This window comes from Eschrichtius robustus, chromosome 2, assembly GCF_028021215.1.
Source record: "Eschrichtius robustus isolate mEscRob2 chromosome 2, mEscRob2.pri, whole genome shotgun sequence".
In the NCBI taxonomy this organism is placed as follows: domain Eukaryota; kingdom Metazoa; phylum Chordata; class Mammalia; order Artiodactyla; family Eschrichtiidae; genus Eschrichtius; species Eschrichtius robustus.
Genome location: NC_090825.1, coordinates 178,833,871 through 178,850,275, shown reverse-complemented (window position 1 = coordinate 178,850,275; position 16,405 = coordinate 178,833,871). Strand labels below are relative to the sequence as shown.

The 16,405-nt window shown below is 63.8% G+C and overlaps 1 protein-coding gene across 6 annotated transcripts in view; it reads right to left on the bottom strand.

Annotated features, from left to right (window-relative positions):
• Positions 1 to 12,420, bottom strand: part of SBNO2 (strawberry notch homolog 2) — a 44,188-nt gene extending 31,768 nt beyond the window's left edge. For 3 of the 6 annotated variants that reach the window (XM_068537421.1, XM_068537425.1, XM_068537427.1), the window contains exon 1: positions 12,320 to 12,420. The gene's annotated coding sequence lies outside the window, so the exon portion shown is untranslated. Of the gene's footprint in view, positions 1 to 193; positions 359 to 378; positions 459 to 7,711; positions 7,759 to 12,319 lie in introns of those variants that run through there. The other 3 variants (XM_068537424.1, XM_068537423.1, XM_068537422.1) reach the window with 3 other exon arrangements.
• Between the last annotated feature and the right edge of the window lie 3,985 nt (positions 12,421 to 16,405).

Sequence of the window (16,405 nt, the reverse complement as noted above, 5' to 3'; positions counted from 1 at the left end):
AGGCCCCTGAATGATGCTGGCCGGGGGCTGCTCCCTCGACCCACAAAGTGGGCCTCGAGCCCTGGGAGCCCAGCATGAGCCGTGGGGGGGGCGCACCCACGGCTCTCTGTGCCTAGCATGTCTGGCAAAGAGGAAGCCCGGCCAGTGGGCAGCTCTGAGCTGGGGGGCCCACCGGGGCCAGGCAGCCCCATACCTCTGCCACCAGGTCAGGCTTGCCGAGGGTCTCCGGGTGGTTGGGGCCAAGCTGAGTGGGGAAGAGCCCCCAGACCGGGATGGGGCTAAGGTCGCACAGGGTCCCCTCTAAGAAGGAGGGCAGACACCCAGCCGGGAAAAGCCGCAGGGGCCAACCTAGCCCCACGTGATCCCCCCCATTCGCACCCGCCTGTGGCCTGGGACCCCGGTCCCCCAGGCCCCATCGCCCGCCACGGATAGCAGGGACCCCAGGCTGGCGGAGCACGCCTTGGGGAGCAGCCCCAGGACGTTAATCACCCAGGGAGGCAGGAAGGGGAGGCGGCTGGCGCTCCCGGCCAAGCCCTGAGTGAAGAAATCCTCGGGACTTCCAGTAATCACTGCCGCACACGGGCAGCTTGTGCAATCCCGTGGGGGCGGGGAGGGCCGCCTGCACGGGCTGGGCCGCCCGTGCGCGCCTCGCCCTGCGGCCCAGAGGGAAAGGGGCCCGGGGGCTGGGCCACAGCCCACAGCTGCGTCCAGCCATTCAGGAAGGCAGCCGGGGCCGGGCCGCCCCGCTCTGCTCAGGCCTTGGGCTCCAGCTGCTGGCCGGCCGCCAGTGCCACGGCCCCCAGCCTCCTGCAGGCCGGACCTGGCGGGAGGAGGAGGAATGCGAGGCTGCCCTGGGACCCACGGTCTTGGTCGGGCGGACGGTCAAAGCCCAGCTCCGCGTCTAAGGGTCGGAGAACCTCCCACAACTGGGGCGCCTGAGCTCCTCTGAGCTTCGGTTTGGTCATCGGGAGGATGGGCTGCTCGGGTATGAGCACAGGGCTCATCTGGCGCTCAGTGGAGCCCAGAGCCTCCGCGATCCCGAGCCACTCCAGTGACCGCTGCCTCCGCGGAGGCCCCGGGAAGCTCCTCGATTCGTGGGACCCCTCAGCGGATCCACCTGGGACAGAAGGCGGGCCGGCTCGCTGTGTCCCTGGGGTCCCTTGTCTGCAGCAACTGCAGGGGATGTGTCTCTGCCTGAGACCCCCACTAACCCCACTGACACCCCTGCTGCCACAGCGTCCCTTTCTCGGCAGCCACACCCCGAGCACGGCCAACCCCGGCCCACTCGCGGGCACTTCCGGGCTCTGCGGCCACAGAGGGCAGGGCTGCTTTCTTGGGAAGCACCATCCAGAGCCCACGGCCGAAAAGCATGGGAGGGGGACCCCGGGCCGTCCCCAGGGTGCGCTGTGCCCGAGGAACCCCCACCGGCAGCAGGCCAGGCCTGCGTGGCCCCCGTGGCCCCTGTCCTGAGTGGCAGCCCCAGCAGGCTGAGGCCCCACGCCGTCACCTGCCATCCAGGGCACCACGTTCCCCCAGCAAAAGAGGTCTGTCCCCGCAGCGAGGGCTCCATGACTGCGTGGGAGTTCCTGTAACGGAGCCTGTACGTCCTGTCCTCTCAAAGACACAGGGCGGGGGGCATGCCTTGGGGACCCCGCCAAGCAGGGGGTTCACACCAGGACCCGGAGGGGGGTGTGGGGAGGGGAGCGACGTGGTTGTGAGTCAAGGTGTCTGCTGGGCACCATTATCCGGGATGGGGCAGGGGGAACACGGCGGGTGAGAGTGAACGTGGTGCCGCCTGGTGGTCGGCAGCTCCTCACACGGTTAAACAGTCACCACGGCAGCCAAAAGGTGGACACAGCCCGAGTGCCCACCAGCGGATGATGGATAAACACGTGGTCCCTCCACACACGGGAGCATCACGCAGCCACGCAGAGGGGTGAAGCCCTAACACTCGCTACAACGTGGACAGACCCTGAGGACACGATGCTCAGTGAGAGAAGCCAGACACAGAAGGACACACAGGGTGTGATTCCATTGATGGGAAACGTCCGGAACAGGCAGATCCGCAGACAGAGAGCAGTTGTCGGGGGCTGGGGAGGGGTCGACACTGGGCCCACTGCCATCCCCATGCCCCCAGGGCCACCCCTATGGTGTCCCTGTCCTTCGACGCCCAGGCCCAAGGTCATCTCCCCGCCCCCACCTCCACAGTCTTGGCCTCCTGCTCCCCCGTCCCCCCAGTGCTGGCACTGGGGCAGCTGCCCTCAAACACCCATCCCCTCACTTTCCGACCTCTGCTGAGCAGCCCTACCCAGCCCCGCCCCGCCCTGGGCTCAGGACCCTGTCGCCAGCCCCAGAGCTGCGGAGGGTGACCTCACCACGTCCCTGGGGGGCTTCCAGCCGCCCAGGATCGACCCCACCAGGTGGGGCCTTGGGACTGAAGGAGGCCGGGTCAGAGTGTATTTTTAGACGTGAGCCCCATGACACGTGCCGCGTGGGTGCCCACAAGGTGCTCTCGGGGAGGGGCCCACGCTTCACCCAGCTTTGAGTTGCAGGATTTCCTTTTGAGATCAGGTTTCGAATGAGTCATTGTAAAAGAGAAAGATCAAAGAATTGGTAGCCCAGACCAGACGATGGGGGGGGTGGGGGTGCGGAACGTGGGAAGAGGCGAGATCTGGGACAGCCGGACCCCCGGGGTGCGCCCAGCTGGCGGGTGACCACGGCCACCCCTGCCTCTTGGCTGAGCCCACTTCACCCCGTCACTCCGGCCGGACCTCGCTGCGGGGCCGGTGTCCCCAGGGCAGGCCGCTGGGTCTCACCCCACGATGCGTGCTACTGGCTCAGCCCCCCAAGCACCCTCAGAACCGGCCGCCCGGACCCCCTGCCGGGTGGTGCCTGGGCCCCACTGGCCACTTGTTATCCGGCCCCCCCAGGAACCGCGTCTCCAGGCATCAGGGACCTGCCGGCCTCCTCCAGGCCACGGGACGGCAGCCCCTCTGGCCACCCCTCCACTGGGCTCTGAGCAATGGCCCTGGGATCCTGGGACGGGGGGCAGAGTGGGGGGCTCGCGGGGACAGAGGCCCTGGTGGAATCGGGAGGCCTGGCTGGGCCCCGACTGGGCTGACCGGGGTATCTGGGGGAGGGCCGGGGTGGGGAGCTCCCTCCTCGCCCTGCTGGTCAGAGCCAGCCTGGGGTCAGTCCCCAGTGGGGGCGCCCGGAGAGGCTCCGTGCTGAAGTCGGAGGGACAGAGGGACAGGGATGCTTGGGCAAGGGGATGGGGCCCTGTCCTGGGGGCACCGGCCACGCACTGAGGTCCCACCTGGGCTGGCTGGCACCACTCGGCTATGTCAGGACCCCCAGGAGGGCACGTGCCCCTGGACAGTCACCTCCATAGACAGGCCGGAAAGGGAGGGGGAGTGGTGGGGGAGGGTCCCAAGGGAAGCCTCAGGGGCCTCCCCACCAACTGACCAGGCCAGGTACTCGGGTGGGACGCATGGGGACACAGGGCCAGCTGGTGAGCGATGGGGGTACGGGGATTTGGCGGACAGGGCCCAGTGTGCAGGAGGGAGGGGGTGGGACAAGGACGTATGCTGGAAAGACTGGTGTCCCCCAGGTTCACGTCCACCAGGAACCTGGGAATAGACCCTCATTTAGAAATAGGGTCTTCAGGGCTTCCCTGGTGGCGCAGTGGTTGAGAATCTGCCTGCTAATGCAGGGGACACGGGTTCGAGCCCTGGTCTGGGAAGATCCCACATGCCGCGGAGCGACTGAGCCCGTGAGCCACAACTACTGAGCTTGCGCGTCTGGAGCCTGTGCTCCGCAACAAGAGAGGCCACGATAGTGAGAGGCCCGCGCACCGTGATGAAGAGTGGCCCCCACTTGCCGCGACTAGAGAAAGCCCTAGCACAGAAACGAAGACCCAACATAGCAATCAATCAATCAATCAATTAATCAATAAAATAAATCTTTAAAAAAAAAAAAAAAGAAATAGGGTCTTCACAGATGAAATCAATTAAGATGGGGTTGTACTGCAGTAGGGCGGCCCTAACGCAAAGACTGTGCCTTTATAAGAGGGAAATTTGGACAGAGAGACACAGGGAGAAGCCACGTGAAGACAGAGGCAGAGGCCGGGGTGATGCAGCCACAGGCCCAGGACACCTGGAGCCCCACGAGCTGGAAGAGGCGGGAAGGATCCCCCCGCAGCCGCCCCCCGCCCCAGCCTCTGGAGGGAGCACAGCCCTGCCACACCTTGATCTCAGACGGCTGGCCTCCAGAGCCGGGAGAGGATAAATCTGTGTGGTTTAAGCCAAGTGTGCGGTCAGCTGTTACGGCCGCCCCCGGACACTAGGACAGGACGGGGAGGCTTCCTTCAGCCGCTTCATTCAGCAGAGCTAAGGAGCCACCCTGACACTGGGCTCTAATTCCTGCCACCCGGGGCTGGGCGTACCACTGACCAGGGGGAGGCTGGCACCAAGCGTGCGACCGAGGACCTCCACGGGTTCCCAGGAGGCCTGCGAACGCAGCAGCCCTGGGATGCTAGAGCTGGGGAGGGCCCGGCCCCTGAGCACACGCCCGGGAGGGACAGGGAGCCCCATTGTCTGGGACAAGGAGGACGAGGTGGGCCCGCGGAGAAGGCCAGGGGTCCAACTTCCAGTTCTGCTGTCAGTGGGGGGAGGATCTGCAGGCCCCCCAGCTCCCACACTTCACTGCCAGCGGGTGGCTGAAGTGACAAGCAGTCTCTTGCAAAACCTCCCGGCCTACTGGGACACAGACCAACCCCCCCGGCCCCCATCCCCATCATGGGGCCGCAGCATCAGAGCCTCGGCCCCGGCCCGGTACAGTCAACACCAGGCCGCACGGAGAGGCCCTGGGGGGAGGGCGACCACAACAGAGCCAGACCACATGGGCGCCGGCCACGGGGCACACGCACGGTGACCCCGGACGCCAACCCAGGGACGGTGCCGCTACCCCAGGAGCCACCACGGGGGCAGGCACATGCCTGGGGGCAGGCACATGCCTGAGGACAGGCCCCGGCCAGCAAAGCAGGCGGCGGGTGTCAGGGTTCCCCCCACGCATCTCGGACGGACCAGAGGCCAGGAGGGCAAGGCCAGCCATTAGGAGAAACTGCACCCCGGGATGCAGAACCGACCCCAGACCCAGGTGACAGAGCGATATTTGCTGAATGTTTATGCAGAAAAGGAGACCCTCAGGCTGAGTGTCAGAGGCACCAAGCCGGGGTCACCTGCACTGGCTGTGTCCGCACCCACATACCCATCCGCATGTGGGCACAGAACAGCCGGCCTGGGGTGCTCTGATGGCCCACGGCAGGGCGGGTGCTTCACAAAGCAACTCACACACCCAGAGCGGCCGCCCCGAATCTATAAGGCCCTGTCAGTGCCTTACAGCCCTCAGGAGGACAGTCAGTGCCCCCCACCAGCCCTGAGGGCACAGCTTGCGGGCACGTAGCCCTTTGTATCCGCTCGAGGGCCCAGCGGGGAATGGGGTTGAAGACCAGGAGCTTCCTTAGTCACAGCTGGGGATACCGAGCCTGGGTCTTGGGGCCCCGACCCCTGGTCCCAACTCCCAGGTGTGGTCCAGCCTTACCAGGGGAGAGCCCACAGGATGGAGCTCCAGCTGTGGTGCCTACTGGCCCACCCTTGCTGCTGGCGGACCTTCCAACCTACGTCCACGTGGACAGGTGTGGAGCGGCTGCCCACAGCGGCAGGGCATCTTCATGCGGGCTTCCTCCACTGGGGAGTGCCTGCTCAGGGCTTGTGATTACTCGAGGTCTTTAAAAGGCTTTAGAAGGACTTCCCTTGTGGCACAGTGGTTGGGAATCCACCTGCCAATGCAGGGGACACGGGTTCGATCCCTGGTCTGGGAAGATCCCACATGCCGCGGAGCAGCTAAGCCCATGCGCCGCAACTACTGAGCCTGCGCTCTAGAGCCCGCGAGCCACAATTACTGAAGCCCGCACGCCTAGAGCCCGCGAGCCACAATTACTGAAGCCCGCACGCCTAGAGCCCGCACACCGCAACGAAGAGTAGCCCCCACTAGCCGCAACTAGAGAAAGCCCGCACACAGCAACGGAAGACCCAACACAACCAAAAATAAAAAATAATTAAAATAAAATAAAAGGCTTTAGACACACTGAGCTTGTGGTCTCCTCTGACCCCCAGGTCTTCTTCCCCTGAGTGGATGTTAAAGCCAAATCTCAGCAGGCCCGACTTCCTAGTCCTTTGACACTGATGTGCCCCAGTCTGTCCAGGTTCTGTGGGGAGAAGGGTCTATCCCCCCTGTCGCTTGCTGCTTGATGACAGGAGTGTCTCAGGCCAGCTGGCACGCCAGGTCTCTCTACCCAGCTCCTCGGAGAGTCCGGAGCAAGACAGTGGCTGGTGCTGCCCACAGCCGGGTCGCACTAGTCCCAGGTGAGTGGTCAGACCCGTCAGCACCCTCCTTGGGCTCCTTAGGTCCAGCCTGGTGCCAAGAACATCCTAAGAGACCTTCGCCCAGGCCAAAGGGCACCCGCCCCCAAATCACAGCAGATGGAGCCTGCGTTCGCTTCTCCTGTCGAGATGAATAACCACAAACTCAGGCCCTCTCCCAGGCCTGCAGGTCAGAAGTCCAGGCGAGCTCGCCGGCCCTCGGCTCTGGGTCTCCAGAGGCCCGGCTTGGTGCTGATCCTGTCGGCAGGGTGGGGCTGCAGCCCGGCTTCAGCAGCAGCATATGGAGGCCCCTTGAGCTCCGACTCAGTCCCCTTCAGCCTCCATGGAGAAAGTCCTCTGCTTATAAGGACTCTGTGATGACACTGGGCCCCCCGGGGAATCCAGGGTCCTCCCCATCTCAGGGCCCCTAATTTAATCCCACCAGCAAAGTGCCTTTGTGTGTGGGGTGACACGTCTGCAGGTCCCGGGGCCAGGACGGGGGCACCTCTGGGGCCGTTACTGAGCCGACCCCTGAACCCAGCTAGGACACAGCCCACGAGTGAACAGGCAGCCTGGTCGGGACTGGCCTGACCCTGTGCATGGTACCACCCCACAGGTGTTGGAGAGCCTCCTCAGGGCCACAGAGGGGCTGCGGGGCCTCCTCTGCGCAGGGATGCGGCCCCGGTCTTCCAGATGGGCTGGTTTTGCAAGGGAACTGGCAGGTCTGGATTTTGGGGTGCAGTCACAGCATGGGGTGCCTTCCTCCTCGTGCCCACGGTGCCGGGGGCAGAGCTGCCAGACTCTCCAGTTACAACCCAGCTCCCCCCGGCCAGGGTCCTCCTGAGCGCCACCCGACGCCCACCTGCAGGCTCACTCACCCTGAGCCCAGCGCCCAGGACAGTGGCTGAGCCTCCCGGAAGGCCTGAATCTCACGGAACTGCCCCCCAATGCCCCGGCCCGCGGACATACTCCAGGCAACACCAGGAGGGCCCCGACGCCCTGTGGCACCCCGGCCAGCCGGGACTGGGTGGTGGGGAGGGTCCCACGCCCCCACCGTGCAGCTCCCAGGGCCGAGCCCCGCCCCCAAGCCGTGCAGGCCACGCAGAGCTTTGCAGACACTGAGCGGCTCTGCTGGCGGCCCCTGCTGAGCTCCGAGCCCCCCCCAACGCTGCAGGGCTGCGTCCGCGAGAGGTGAGGGCTGAGGGCGGAGGGCGGAGAGGCCAATCACTCAGGCTCGCCCTGCCCCTCACCACTGTCCCAGCTCCTGCGCTAGCCTTTCCTCACCGTACCTCAGGTGCTGGGGTACACCCGCTCCTGGCGCCTCCCGGCCAACTCCACGCAGGATTCTCACCCCATCCCCATCCGGCGATGAGTCACAGCCATACAGGCTCACTGCGCCAGCGGCCCCAAGACGCTCCCTCCTCCCGTCCTCCTCCATCCCGCTTCCTGTGTCAGCCTCTGACCCGGGGGCTGCAACTCCCACCCCGGCTCCCGGGAAAGGCGCCGGCCTTCCGGAATGTGGCCCGGCTCCCGCGCCAGCTATGGACCTGGCAGCGAGGCCGGCGAGGCCTCTTTCGGTTTCACTTGGGGACTGGCTGCAATGGGGACGGAGGCCAACCCGGAGGGAGGTACCTGGCCGCAGGGAGAGGGCGCAGCCCCGGGGCGAGGCCAGCGGGGAAGGCGGGGCGGTCGCCTGCCTGGAGGGAGGGGTTGCCTGAGGACCCCAGGGAGGCGCGGGGTGACCGCTGCCCCCACTCCCGCCCCCGCTTCCCCCCCCCCCCCCCCCCCGGCACACAGTGGGGCCAAGTTCAATGCCTTCCCTGGTGGTGTCCCTGCCTGCCTTGCGGGGGGATGCCCTTTCTGCCCCGTGGGCTCCACGGGAGTGGGGGGGGGAGCGCTGAGCCGACCCGGGAGGGGACGAGTCACCTAACGGGTGAATGTGGGGGTGTCCCAGCCAATCAGGGGAACCTACAGGAGGGCCAGGGCACGGCCAGCCGGGCCTGCCACCTCCCACAGGGCCGGGCTTCAGGGAGGGGCTCCCAGGCCTCCCACCACGGCCCAGGCACCCCTGCACCAGGAGCCCACGTACCCGCAAGACCGCTTCCTGCCGGTGGCAGTCAGGGCAGAGCTGGGGCTTGGGGGCTCCCAGGGGAGCCTCGTTCACCCACCATAAGATGGGCAGACGGCACCTCCCCTGCCCTCCTTGTGGGGCTGGGAGAAGACAGACCTCCACGCTCTGGGCCAGCTGACGCCCGCTCACCCCAGGCCGCAGAACCGGGCATCTGAGGGCTCAGCCAGGCCCTGCTATCCCTCTTTTTTTAAACACTTCTTTGTTTTATGGAGACGCGATTCACATGCCATACGCTTCACCAGTTTAAAGTGAACAATTCAGTGGCCTTTAGTACATCCACAGACTTCTGCAACCACCACCTCCATCTAGTTCCAGAACATTCCGTCGCCCCAAAAAGAAACCTCACTCCCATCAGCAGTCACCCCCACCCCCTCCCCAGCCCCTGACAACCACTAACCCACTCCCTGTCTCTCTGGATTGGCCTGTTCTGGATGTTTCCCACCAAAGGAATCACACAGTGTGTCCTTCTATCTGGCTTCTCTCACTGAGCATCGTGTTCTCAAAGTCAGTCCCTGTCGCTGTACATAAACGACAGGCCTTAGCTCTGCCCCCCACCCCAGGGGGCTGGCAAGCCCAGAGCCTCAGAAATCGCCCTCACCTGAGTCACCCGCCTGAGGGCAGGGCGGCCCCACCTCCCAGGGAGGACGCTGGTGGCTGTCACCATGGCAGGAAGATGAAGGAAGTTTGCTGTCCTCCCCAGCCCAGCTCAGGTCACCCATGTGGGACTGAGCTGCCAGCAGCAGAGGAGAGGGTAGTTCCAAGGGACAGGGACTGGGGTTCCACTCAGGGGAGAGGGGGCCCACGGACACCAGGCCGCACCCAGGCTGGGCAGATGGGGAGATGGTGGGTGAGCAGGGCCGGCCAGGCCTGGACCGGGCCTGAGTGACCTCGCTCTCGGCTACTCCAGGCAGCCTTCCGTAACCAGCCCTCCCCGCATCTGACCACACGGCCCTTGGCTGTGGAAAAGTGGCTGGAGATGCTCCAAGCCTGCCCACTGACGGATCGCACGTACGCAAGACACACACACACACTCATACTCACTCTCACATGTATGCACAAGTGCAACACGCATGCACACGTGTGCACGCGGCACTCACACATGACGCGTGCACACTCTGCCATGTACGTGCACTGCTGCACACGAATCTGCACACATGCACTCGCACATGCGCACACTGACACGCACCCCCTGGAACTGTGCTGACACCCTGGGGGCCTGTCTCCCCACTCTGTGTGTCAACCTCCAGATGCCTCCACTTTTTGATGACAAGACCCCCCACCTCCCCCCCGCACGGAGAAAAAGCAGATCCCCGCCCCCGGCAGCCTCTGTAAAAGCCTCACGGGTGGAGGCCGTCCTGGGAGGGAGGCGGCCTCTGGGGACTGGGCACAGTTGCCTCTTTATTCCCAGCCCGGCTTGCTCACGTGGCCAGAGCCCTGTGCTGGGTCAGCGTTTCCGGCCCGGCCCCTGCTGGAGGGGTGTCTGAGCCTTTGCTAGAACCAAGCTGGGCCAGCTGGGCTGGTCATGTTCCCAGTGGGGGCCAGCCTCCGTTCCCCCACCCCACCCAGGTCGAGGTGGTCAGGCAGCCGGAGAGCGCTGGCCCTGGGCTGCACACCTGAGGGCCACCCCGCCTGGACTTCAAAGCCAACTGCTTCTTCTGTGCTCTGCCGCGAGGCTCCCCTGGAAATCAGGCCCCTCATCTGGGCCCCAGGGCCCACCACCCCGCCGCCAAAGCGTAAACATCTCCCCCAATGCGTGCGCGCACGCGCGCGCGCGCACACACACACACACACACACACACACACACAGGGTGGGTCCGGCTCCAGGCAGGTGTGAGCAGACATCTCACAGAGTTAAACAAAGGGCCCTCCAGCCCTCCAAAATCCCAGAGAGCCTTCCCCTGGGTCCCCATTGGCTGTCCCTGGGGACGGTGTCTCACACTCTCCAGGCTCCCCAGGGTCTTTCAGGTGCCTGCCTGCATCTCCCCGGCCCTGGGGCGTCCTGGGACCACCCTTCCCCAGCCCACCCACCCAGGGTCCAAGCAGACAGCCCTGAACAGCCACTACCCATCTCTGGGAACTCCCCTGGGAAAATCCAGGGCGCTTGGAAGAAAAGGTGCAGCTGGGCTGGCGGTGGCTTCTCCAGACCGCCCGATAGCCCCAGGTCTCAGCCCCAAGGACAGGGGCCCACGGCTTCTCCTCTGTTCACAAGGGTCCCTAAGGGCAGAGCTCCCAGCACAGCCAGGCACGCAGGGCCCAGGGCAGGGACGGGAAACGCAGGGTCAGGTCCAGCCCTGGCCGCTCAGCCTGGAGGAAGGGCGGGCCTCACGTCCACTGACTTGTCTGGAGTCTCACGCCTCTGACAGGTGGCCTTTCTTCTCTCCGGGCTCTCCGGCCCCCGGGGACCAGCCCCAGTTCCCTTGAACCTTTCCTACGGGGACAGACCCACCATGGTGGGCTCGGGGCTGGATCACCTGGCCCGGCAGCAGGTAGGCAGGTTCCCACCTAAAGTCCATCCGACACCAGCCCCCTCGCCACACGTGGAACACTCACCCGCACCCCCCCACCCCCACCCCGTGACTGCCAGCAAGCTCCATCCCAGGCCTTGTCCAGGCCTGCGCCGCGTGCAAACAGATGGCACCAAACCTGGCCGGGCCAGGTAGTGGACAGGCAGAAAGGATGTCCAGGGCAGGCGGGACCAAGGCGCATTCCGGGAAGCAAAAGCCGAGGGGGGCAGACACACTTCACGTGCTCGATTCTTTTTCCTTTTCCAGGACGTTAACAATACGATGCTATGAGACACTCCTGCCTGGCTGCCCACGCCTCTGCGTCCACGCCTCTGCTCCCCTGCCCCGGCCCCTCCCGGCCAGCGCTGGGGTGCTGGTAAGGGGCCTCCTTTCCCCATCCACCGTCACAGGCTGCTCCTCCACCCACTCCAAGTCCCGGCAGCCCTCTGCCCACCACCTCCCCCAGCACATCCTTGGGGGCCGTTTCCAGTGCCAGCTCCGGGAGACACTCCCACCCAACATGCTCTGCCAGCTCAGCTAATACCAGCAAGGCCCCCATCCCAAGGCCACAGGATCCCACCCGTGGAAACACAGGGAACAACAGCCCCAGGGTGGAGAAGCCAGGACAGGAGGGGTCCTGGGAGAGGGGACACTGAGGAGGAAGGGCAGAAATCTGCAAGCAGCCTGGGGTCAGGGGTCACCCAGAAAAGGAGGGGCTAAGGTAATGGAGCTGGAGAGTCACAAGAAGAGAGGGGTCAGGGAATGACGGAGGAGCAGTCAGGAGGGGGTGACCAACTGCAGGAGAGTCACAGAGACGTGCGGGGTCAAGGGTCACCAAAGTAAAGTCCGGGGATCACCAAGACGGGAGGGGTCAGGGAATCGCCGAGGAGGGCGAGAGGAAAAGGCTGGGGAGTCGCCTGGGTTCAGGGTTCACGCCAAGGCGAGTGTCGGGCGGGGGTCACGGAGCAGCGCAAGGTCGAGGGTCGCCGAGGAGGACGGGGTTAGAGAGAGTTCACGGCGGACGACGCCGTCACAGGATCGCGGCGGAGGACGTGGTCGGGGGTCGCCCAGGAGGGCGGGGACACGCCGCCGCGCTCCCCGCGCCCCCCGCGCCCGCTGCCCCGGAACCCCGGAACTCCGGAACACCCGGCCCGGGGCGCGGGCGGCCGCGGGGTGCCAGGGCCCGCGCAGGCCAGGGAGCGCGGCTCAGCCGGGCGGGGGCAGCGAGGACGGGCCAGGGGGTGGGGCCGGGCGCGCCTCACCTCGGACCCGGGTCCAGCCGGGCGCGGAGCCCGCGGCGCCTCCGTTTCTCCGAGCTTCGCCGCGGCCGCGCTCACTTCCGGGTTTCGGGCGCCATCTTGGGGGCCCCGCGCACTTCCGGTCATGCCGTGGGGCGGAGCCTCTGGTGGGCGGGGGGTCGTGGGCGGGGTCGTGGGCGGGGCCATCTCTCGGCGGCCCCTGAGCCCCTTGAGGCCCTTCCGCCTTAGGGAGAGGCTCGGACTCCATGGGTCCTGGATTCGAATCCCGCCCTGACTGTTGCTGTCTACCCTCGCGAGCCTCAGTTTCCTCCTCTGCAGCATGAGGAATCACCCCCACCTGCAGGCCTTTGCATGGCTGTGCCCTCCCCTGGTGCACTCCGACCCTGACCTGTCAGCCACTGGGGCTCTTGGACAACCCAGATCTTGGCCTCGAAACCATCTGCAAGGGCCCTGGGTCCCCCAGTCATGCTCCCTCCCTCTATTGCCTCCCCACCGAAAGTAGTCTGCTCATGAATCTGTCTCCACCCCAGAATAGGAGTCCTGGGACCACCCCCCACCCCAACGGGGAGCCTGACACAAGGGTTCTGATAAGCCCCAGGGGCCACCAGGAGAAAAAGCAGGATCCTCTCAGGCAGGGCCACGGGGTCTGGGTGGCTCCCCTCCTGGCTCCCTCCCCGTTAGGGCTTCTAGGGGCCTGATGCAGATGATGCTGGGATTTGCCTTACTGCCAGGAACAGGGTGGGACTCAGCCCTGGCACAGACAAGCTGTGTTCCTGTGGCTAGAGCCCACTGGGCCCACCACAGGGTGGGCCTGGCGGTTCAGGCAGAGCCAGGGCAGGAGGCACCACCCCCTCCCCAACAGTGTGTGCAGGAATGAAGATGCCACCATATCCCTGGACCCACCTCACCACCAGCCAGAGGCCTCCTGTACCCCTTGAATTTAGAGATCACCTCTCCACTTGCTTGTCTATTCAGTGAATTTTTATGGATGCTGCTACGTGCCTGGAGACAAATCCGGGGCCCCAAAGAGGACTCAGTTCTCATCTCTGCCCTCAGGAAGCCCCCAGTCTAGGGGAAATAGGGCCAGGACCAGACACTTCCATCTGCAAGGTCAGGCCTAGAGCCCAGGGAGGAGTACAGTGTCTGCCTAGGGCATCATGGAAGGAGGGGTTGAGGGGGTGTTGAAGCTGGGGCTTTGAAGTTCAAGTAGGAGTTTGCCAGGCAGCTAAACTTAGGAAATTATTATTATTATTATTATTTTGGCCGCACCGTGCAGCATGTGGGATCTTAGTTCCCCAACCAGGGATCAAACCCGCACCCCCCATATTGGAAGCACAAGTCTTAACCACTGGACCACCAGGGAAGTCCCAAGAAGGGCAAATTATAAGCTGTTCAAAGGCCTGGTCTGTTTAAAATCTGTTTGCCCTAAAAAATTCAGGCCAAGGACCCCCTATACCCAAACCCACAAACACAAGGGAGGAGATGGGGAAACTGAGACCCAGAGAGAAGTGATTTATCCAGAGCGAGCTTCACTTTGACATGCGTAGTTTTTGGCAGTTGGGTTATAACCTTGACTTTGGAACTATTTTTTTACAGCTAATGAGAAGAAATCAAATTGAGCAACAGACACTTAAGCTTCGAAAGGGTGAATAAACTAATTTACAGAGTATCTGGTGGCATTTTCCCGTTTCCGCTCACACAGCACCAGCCACACCATTTGCGGGGCCCAGTGAAACGTGAAACGCAGGACCCCTTGTTCAAAAAGCATTAAGAACTTCAAGTCGGAGACCGCAGAGCATTCAACTGAGCACAGAGCCACCCCCACCGCCCCAGCGCCAGGCCTGGGCGAGGTCCTGAGTCACACGCCCCCGAAGCTGGCCCTGTTCCCACTGCGGCCCTCTGGGGTCAGGACCGGTGTTACCTACGTTTTGCTGGTGGGGAAACCGAGGCACAGAACTGTTTCGCAGCTGGCGCAGGTCAGGGAGCAAGCTGCGGGGAGGTGTGGACTTGACCTCCGCCACGTCCACCTCAGGTAAACACAGGGTCTCTATGGGTAACTCTGCCTGAAATGGGGGCAGTTTGCTCAGGCCGTGGTGGGTCCAGCTGTCTCAGCATGGAGGAAACTGCCAAGTCTGGGGATGTCTAGGGAATTAGTCAGATTTGGGGATTTCCAGGGAATCGCAAGAGGAGGCCTGGGAGAGCAGAAGGGATGCAGCTCTGGAGCTCGAGGCATGGCTTTAGGCTGGGTGCTGTGTGACCCCTGAAAAGTGAGTTAACCTCTCTGTGTCTCCGTTTCCCATGGATAATAGTATCTATCTCCAAGGCTGTTCAGACAGCTAAATGAACAGTGCCTAGTATTAAGCCATTATGAATATTTCCAGGTGAGCATCTGGATCATAGGGTCACCTAAGTGAACATTCAATAGTCAGAAATGCCCAAGGCTCTTCGTCCGGTGAGGACAGGGCTCACAGAAGGCCACAGGTCTGTCTGGTGAAGCTCTGTTTGAGGTCAAAGAGCCTCCTCGTCAAGCCCTCCTTCTGCCCCCACCCCACGCAGGGGCCCCCTAACTGTCCCCCAGGCACCTTGACCAGGCTCGAGGAAGTAGGGTCGCCACATAAAATGCAGGACACCCACTTAAATGTGAATTTCAGGTACACGGAGAATAATTTTTTAGTGCAAGTATATCCCAGGCAATATTTGGGATATACTTATACTAAAGAAGTAGCCTCCGTGTATCTGAAATTCACATCTAACTGGTTTGGGAGTCCTGTGTTTTTATCGGTGAAATTAAGGGACCCGACATGGGGAGACCACAGAGAGAAATGGGGCCCAAGAGCCAAGCCAGGAGGGGTCCGGGCGAGCAGCTCCCTCTCTCCGAGCCTTGGTGTTCCCGCCTGCTACATGGGCGAGATGCTAGCATCAACATACAGACAAGCTCACTGTGCGGGTCATTATTTTAAAGAGCAGAAAACTTCAGATTGACAGAGGTCAGATCCCTGGGGGCTTCCTTGTGAGTCAGGAGATTCTTGGGCTAACCCTCAGTTAGGAGAAATCCCCCCACCCACCCGCCAGCCTCTGTTTCCCCCCTGGGAAAGTCTCCTGAGCTAGGCCCATCCAGGGAGGAGGAGCCCGGGTGATCAGGCAGGTGAGGCGGGGCAGGTGGGCCCAGCCTGGCCCGTCCAGCCAGCGGGGGCAGAGACTAGCCACTTCCTGTTTCTCCACGTTCTGGAAAGCCCCGGCGTTCCCGGGCCACGGAGCACCTCCTCCCTCCCTGCTCCTCAGGGCCTGGGTCCCTCACCACTTCTCCTTTCCACACCCACTTCCCCCCTGCCCAGCGGGTTGGGTTCCTACCTACCCCACCCCTCCCCTCTCCCCCTCCTCTCCCTCTTTTCCCATCCCTTCTCCCACTCCCCTCTTTTCTCTCCTTCTCAAGTCCCAATCAGGCCCCCCCAGGGTGCGGAAGAGGAAACTGAGGCAGAGGCAGCAAGGTCCCACAAGCCACGTCTGTGCCCCCCCCGCCCGCCTCTGTCTCTGGTCACTTTCCTTCTTTTCTGCCCCCTCTCTCTCTTTCTGTCTGTCTCCGTTGCTGTCCCCACCTCTATCTCCGGCTCTCACTAGCCCTCCCGCCTAGAGCCTACTCCGTCCAGCCCAGCCGCCTCCCTGTACCCGGCCCACCTGCCACTTGCCCCAAGGTGTCCTCAGGTGGCGCCGGCTGGCGGGTTCCAGGGCCCTACGGCTCTCTCCTGCCTGGCCTGAGCCCAGAGCGGGATCCTCAGGCCCGGGCAGGGCTGCCTCTGAGCCAGAGCCACTTCAGGGAACAGCAAACCTGTCTAACAGGTTTGAGATCCGCCCCAGACAGGCCTTCCCGCCTCTGCACGGAGCCTGGGACACAAGGGCGGCAGGGGTTAAATGTGACACCTGACTAGGAACGCCCCCCCCAGGCTGGGTCAGGGCTGGGCCCTGAGGTTGGGGAGCAGGTGGGAGGGGAAGGAAGATCAGCAGTCCACCCACCAAGCCCAGAGGGGTAGAACTGTTAGAGGGAGGGCCCGGCACGTGCAAAGGCCCAGAGGAACATGTGTGTGTGCGGCG